Genomic DNA, 7,824 nt, shown 5'->3' on the forward strand with positions numbered 1-7,824 from the left:
TTTTGAGCCCCAGCTTTGTCTCCAGTTTCTACTTCACTATCCTTATTTATGTCCAGGTTTTGTTATTTTGTTGAAGGCAAGCAAAGGCTACCAACAGCACAAGCCATAAAACTGTACTGGCTCCCAATACACATGTGATGGTTTTGCCCCAAAATCATTCCCTTTGGAGAGAGAAAAAATTGGTCAAATGAGAGGATAGGGCAGGCATGTATGTCTCCTTACCCTATGCAAAGGTGTTCACTTCAGTGTGATGCTTTTGAGAAATAACTCATCAAATGGTAGTATCTTATAACAAAGCACAGGAAACATACGATTTTTTGGATAATGTCATGTAAGCTGGATTAAAAACGCAGCACTGAAAACACAGTGATGTACAGTAAACGGGAGAGTGAACACAGCCTAAGCTAGTTCAGAATTTTCTTATGAGAGCTTTAATACAGGAATATAAGGGCAACTAATGAATATGTGAAGACTGGGGGGGGATGGGTGAAAGTGGGTGCCCTGAGAGCAGACAGTCACAGGGGTTTCAAATTACATTTGGTTAAGTGGCATGTTTTGCAGGGTTTAACATGAAGACATAAGTCTCCTACAATAAATCTCTTAGGCATGATTAGGGATGCAGCGGGAATTAGCAAGGGCTGGCACAGAGAAACCATTTTCTCTGTCTATCTTCTCAAGTGCAGCACTGCTAGGCTGACGTGACAGGAGCCAAACCGTCCTGAGGCTGGGGGATTCAGCCTCCCCTCCAAAACTGGCCACACTTCACCAAGTGAAGATGCTCCGAGCACTAAAACAGGTTAGTGGCTTTATTCCCATCAACTGTTCATTTTAAAGAAGCCCATATATGTGAAAAAGCCTTTTCTCTCTACCCTTACTAAATCTAATCTGTGCCTCTTCGCTAGATTTTGAAGCAGACTTTTTACTTTCAGTTTTGCTGGTAAATTTGTGTCCGATGTAGCTCTGTCTAAAAGAAACTGTCTGGAGTGGGATTTAATATACAGTAGGAATAGGAGAAGTATGAAAATGCTGCAACATGTTGCATTTGGTACCGTTTCCGAAGTGCATGTTTAACAGTACAGTTCCTATGCATTTCAATGAAGCTCATTCCATGATAAGTGCATATAGAATTGCAGCCTGGATGAGGAAAAGTATCAACAATGAAAAGAAGAAGAAGGTCCATATTGGTTGTCCGCCAGCTTTGCTTTTTAAAAAAGAAAAATGTATTTCTCAGTTTTTCTTCATTAACAGAATATAGCTATTCCAGAGAGAGAGAGAAAGGAAAGGGATTTGTGATTATTGAACATAGGGGTAATAAAAAAAATATGTGGTTGCTAATACTCCCAAGCAATTTAAACAGACAAGTGTTGCCTCCAAAGGGTCAATAGAAATAAAAGCTCAATTATTTCTATTTTCCAGGTAGAACCTAATGCGTGCAGCATAATCCTATGCATGTCTACTTGGAAGTAAGCCACATTTATTCAAGGGAACTTCCCAGGTGTGTATAGGATTACAGACTTAAAGGATAGCATTATATGCAGACAATATAGGACACTGCAATGTTGTTTTTGTTTAGTTTTTACTGAAAGCAATCTAATGTTTGTGCTTTGATTGTCTTCAAAGAGCCTCTAATTGTGATGCACTTGTAATCTATAAAGTTTATCTGGAATGATAAAAAGGCTAGTATTATAAATACATTTATTTGAAGACCTATTCACAAAAGTGGATTTGCAATACTTTATGTTATCTAACTATGTACTCTCATACAGCACAAATCTGTAATATGTGCAAACCATTTCGAGTACCTTTGTTCCTCCAGGGGAATCAAAATCATAGCACTGCAGACAGCCATCCTTGAATAGTGAATTTATGGGATCAAGTTGTTTATTATCAGATTTACAAGCCCAATTTTACTTATCAGATTTCCAATCCCAAACTTTGAAATTAATTTATAACAATACTTCCATTTAGGTCAATTGTTTTTAAGCAATAATTCAGGCATAAGGCAGTTTTAGTGGTTTGCAAAAGTATAATCTCAATTATCTTTAAGAAATTATGGTGGTCTCTTCAAATTTCAAATATATATTACATGACAACATGACTGAAAGACCTGCAGATCCAATGGGAACACTACACTTAGGACACCTTATGGGTAAAATAATTCATCTTCTCCAGGGCCCTATTCATGGGCGTAGCCGGGGGGTAGGGAGGGGCAGCTATCCCCTCCCAAATCAATAAAAATACATAGCTAACCGAGGTTCTGCCCCCCTAACAAAAGGCCTGCCCCGCTTACAAAAATCCTGGCTATGCCCATGGCATGACATACACAAAAATCCTGGCTATGCCCATGGCATGACATACACAAGCTCTCCCCTCTACTCTTCCTGCAGGGATGAGGACCTCAGCAGCATTTACTTTCATCCCCCCCAAATTTTGGCTTGTTGTGTTGATCACATCAGGGATAAAGGGTTATAACAAACTCAAGTCAGTTTCCAAAGAACCCAACTTCAATTCAATAAGCCGGCTGAAGCTAACCAGGATTTTAAAAAAATATACTTCAATCCCTTGTCCATATGTCATGGCATGCCAAAATTCGGGGGGGAAATGACAATAAACACTACTGAGGTGTCCTTCCACTTGTGCAGGAGGATGCGTGGATTGTGAGTCGCAGTTCACTCAGGTTCATTTTAGTTCATGCACACCACTCTAAATGATGGTTTGGTTTGATGTACAGACAAGACACAGCCTCTATGCACCAGCATAGTTCAGAATTACAAGCAGGTGGTCCATAACTCCCGCCAAATTACCATGTTACCTAGCCGCTTCACCAAATTGTTATGAACCTGCCACTTCCCTGAGTGGCAAGAAGTCTAGGAAGAGCACTACAACGTTTCATTTCTTTGAATGAACTTATGGTGAGAGCTTACAGTGGCTTTGTAGTCTTTGTTTTGCTTACATATATACAAGCACTGGTAAAGGTGTAATGAGGGAAATCTGCCTGTGAAGAGTTCTCTATTTAGCCCACAGCTCTTCCTGGAAGATAAATTAGATGTACAAGCTATCTGCAAAACCTTATGAACTGGTAAGGTGATGAATGGTCAGCTATTTACAAGGTATTTCTCTTTCTCTGGAATGATGAACCATCAATAACTCTAGCACCAATAAATGTTTTTCTTGCTCTACAAAACTGTCCCCTTAAACGATTCCCATCTGGATGATTACATAATACAGTATCTGCCATTAGTCAAAACATAAGTGAAATGTTTGCCCACTTACACAAAATCATTGCTGCTGTCTTGGGTACCTATTTGCTTTACATCAAGACAGCCATTTATTTAGCAGCCCAGTGTTTGTTTCTGCTTTCAAACTTTTAGGGTGTCCTTCTGCAGTTCCTCATTATTTAGTCCATTTTCTACAGTGAGAGGAGCTTCACTCTCATGGGTAGGGGGGAATGATGTGAGGAATACTCAATACTACCATGTCGACTTCTGAGTACTGTATGTTCCTGCGTATAAGACTACTTTTTAACCCAGGAAAATCTTCTCAAAAGTTGGGGGTCGTCTTATATGCCCAGGCGTCTTATACACAGGAATATACGGTAGATGGTTAGGATTGTGATGGACAGTACCCAATGGCAATTGTAGAAGAAATAGAAAGTGTCCATTATTTGGATAACTCCAAGGAAAGTGTTGTCAAAATAAAAAGTATTAAATCTTCATCTTCATCAATCACTTTATTGTGTATAGCCAAAGGCCTTTACCATGAACAGCAAGGCTTTCCTCTGGAATCTCTACTTGACAAACACAATCATTGTTGCAGAGTGATAGATAATATTTGTTAAAATCCTTTTTTAAAAAAAAGGAAATGTAAGGAAACTATGCAACCATTACAGATACCTATGGCATCACAGCCCCTCTATTACCGTGCTGATATTAATTTATGTATATGACAAGTCTGTGGGAAAAACTAGCAATGTAAGCATTTCAGCAGTGCCTGTTTACAGTTTGGCTGAAACAGTTTCAATGGCAGTCTGGGGCAAAAGTCTGCATTGCTCTCTACCTGGGGCAAAAGTCTGCATTGCTCTCTACCTCTTCCAGGGCCATCTCAAGCATGTCGGGCGCCCGGGCGCTGTGGTGCGGAGATCGCTCCAGCGCCCTCGCCCTGGTGGGCGGGCGCCGCGCACAGCACAGCACCCCCCTGCCAGTCCCGCGCCACCCAGCCTACCCCTAGAGCCGGCCCTGACCTCTTCCTAACTGAGAACTCCTGTAGGAAGCCACAGGTCCTGAAATATTCCTGCAGAAAGCCTTTTACAATGCTTATGGCTTGGTTGCACCTTAACAGATTTTTAAGTACAGTAATGATCCGGGTGGATTTTCCCTCACTCTTTTAATCAAGTTAAACAAATCTGCATCTAATACTTAGATGGGAGACTTCCAAGAAAGCCTAACCCAAGCTTTCTTTGAAGAAAAGCTGGATAAAGTTTAGCAAATAATTAATGATCACATTGTCATTTAGCTCAGCATTGCCAGTACAGACTGAGAGGAGCTCTCCAGGGTTTTCTCTTAGCCCGACTTGGAGATACAACCAGTTGTTCTCCCACTGAGCTAGGGTCCTTACCCCTTCTGAAACTTGAATTGACTTTGGGAAGAAATCCCACAATTGGCACCAATGACAAATTCCCAGTGCAACCACACCTCCAAATTAAATATTTTCTCCAAGATGGCAACAGAGAAGTAAAGGACTAACTTCCCCCCTCCTCACCTGCTTGGTTATCATTAATTATCTGTGGTTTATCAGATAATGGGGTAGTTTTAATAGGAAGATAACAAAGGATCTCCTCCCCCACCCATGGGACTCTAGTCCTGATCTGATTCAGGTCTCCTTCAAGTGGTATTAACTTCTTTTTAAAGTCCACATAAGACTTCCAGCTTCATATCTCATTTGCCCCTGCTTTTAGAGACAAAACTTAAGAATCTGATCCTTTCACATTTGAAGTTCAGTTTTGAGGGATACTAAGTGCAATACTTTTACACCTGACTTATCTCTTTTTAAAAACACACATATCCAATAGAGTATGTGATTGATTACACTGTAGTGTGTGGTGGGGGCACACTTTCTAATTCTGTGAAATAACATTTTGAATCTTTGTAAACAAGTCCCTTGTAGATTAGGGTCTCCAAATTCCCATTTGGATGCGCTGTATATATAGAGTGAGCACCAGCACTGGAATATACCTGGAATATACCTGGAATATACCTGAAATATACCTGGAATATACCTGAAATATACCTGGAATATACCTGACTGTTTCTAAATATTTAGGACTCCTGGAAATCTATCAAGCCAGCAGGCTGGCAGCAACATATGTCTCCTACAGGCAAGTGCCAGGTTGAGAAACAGTCAACTATGTGTGCGCATGCAAGCATGTAAACAGCACACTTCGACATATAATACCTTGCATCAATGTTATACACACTGCACTTGTGCAAGGCCATACATTGTATTACAACTCATTTCCCTAGCGCAAATAGAGGAGGCAGTATGGCTAACTCCATTTACCTGGGAGTAAGCCCCATGGCGTCCTCTGGTCCATGGGGTCACGAAGAGTCAGACACGACTAAACGACTAAACAACAACAACAAAGCTCCACTTAATTTAATAAGGCATGCTTCTAAACAGACATTGTTAAGGGTGCAGGATTTTCCAAATAGTTCCTCCACTCCGTGTTACTTTGCTGGCTGTTCATTCTGCTGCTGCTGCTGCTGCCCTTGGCCAGGTTCACCCCTCCTCTTATGCATTCCTTACCTATCTGCTTCCCTCCTTGTCTTCTCTTAGCAGAGAACAAACCATGTTGCCCTCCTAACCTGCTGCCTGGGGCAATACCCCAATTTTGCTCCTCTCAATATGGGCCTGTTGAATGGGCTTTTGGAGCAGACGCAAGCAACTGATCAGATATAATTAATTCACAATTAATACATAATGGAGAAAGTATTTTACAATGCATAAGATCATTTACCATAAATTTGGCAATTGGGTGTTGGTATTACTTGGTTTACATTTGATGTTGCAATAAAAAGTAAAATGATCCTGGTTACTGATAAAGGTAGACATAACATACTTTCCCCCTGGATCATAGTGTACAATAGCACTTACCTTGCCTAGAATAATTGTACTCCATACTTTTTGGCCTGGGACAAAGGCTCCTGTTCAGTCTAAATTGGAATAAATAAGATAATCCAATTGTGTAAGAATGTGAGTAGCTTGTACGATAGAATTAGTAGTTAGGTGGTGCACCTGAAATATCTGGTAAACCATTTTATATGTGCATTATTACATTTAGCAAAATGTTGCTCCCCTGAGAGTTGCTCCCATGTTGCAAATTGATGACATTTTTCCTTGTCAAAGAATAACAAATGATTTTAAAGCAGGGATTAAAGGGGAAATTGGAGGGGCCAGCTTTTGTGCCCGGTTCGTCCATACTTCGAAAATAGCTTTTGCAAATGGATTAATAATGATAACTAAATTACATAAAGCAGACAGAAGACAGGGAAGAGCTCTCAAGGACAAACGCTGGAGGCCATGAGTTTCCATAAGCACCCAATGCTGTGAATAGTTATTCCAAATGACACGAATCAATTGCTTCAACTAGAGAGCATTGTTACACAATTGCAGCTTGATTGCTCAAAAAATGCCATTCCTAGTATGCCTATAAAGAGCACTCGTTTTTAAATGACGATATATATATATATATATATATATATATATATATATATATACACACACACACACACACACACACACACACACACACTCAATAAGTTGTTTGCTATTTTTTAAAAAGATGGTGAAATATAAATCAGAAGTACTGTATATGAAAGATAAAATACAATATTGGAGTTCATATAATTTTTTATAGCAACTGCAAAATATTTAATTCTGCGGTCAACAAACAGCAACAAAACCTGCACATTTCTCTGTATAAGGTAAATTATTATCTTGTGCCTGTGAATTCTTATCCCCCACGCCCTACTTCTCAAAAGGATAACAGCAATCTATTTTGTTGTCAATTTTGTACGAGCCCCTAAAAAGCACTTTTCCCATCACATCTTTTGCCATATAAGCTTTTGCCATTGTTTGCGCATATGCAGCTCACTGTTTCCTCTGTGTTCACACACCAGCCCTTTCAGTTTTATGCCTAGGAAATCTATCTTGATGTCACCCATCCACACCAGCCCTGCTTGGTGGGATGTAGTTGTGCTGCCTGTTCTTGCCCCCTACCCTTGACTAGCCTGCTCATACAGTTCCTACTGACTTAATTTACCTTTAAAATACAGTCAAGGCAAAGCCTTGCTGAAGAGTAAACAGAGTGTCCTATGCCTGAATAAGAGTCTTCAGGAGTATGAAATACTGTAGTTGAGGGAGGACAATATGAGATAATTGGGCTCCTGTAGCCACATCCCTTTTTCCCTTTTTCCATCTGAAGTTTCTTGCTGCATGTTCTAAAATTCTAGTTTTGTGTCAGAGATTGATTGGACACTGATGAGGGGTGGCTGGATACTGATGAGTGGGCACCGGGAGAAGGGAAGTTGGAGACTGACTTGGAAGAAGGGATCGGTAATCTGGGGGAGCCTGTTACAACTGGGAGGTGAGAGTTAGAGGCAGGAGAAGTTGCAGGATTGGAGAGGGAAGAACAGATGCAGGAGGGAGAGATAGGTCAGGCTGGTATAGAGTCAAGGCTTCCATGCCTCCTCCTCCTGCCCCCATCTCTCCTGCCTCACTGTCCCCCAGGAAGAGAAGAGGATTGAAGCAGAAGGAACAAGCAGAAGC

Source organism: Zootoca vivipara, chromosome 1 (assembly GCF_963506605.1).
Source record: "Zootoca vivipara chromosome 1, rZooViv1.1, whole genome shotgun sequence".
NCBI classification, from domain to species: Eukaryota; Metazoa; Chordata; class Lepidosauria; order Squamata; family Lacertidae; genus Zootoca; species Zootoca vivipara.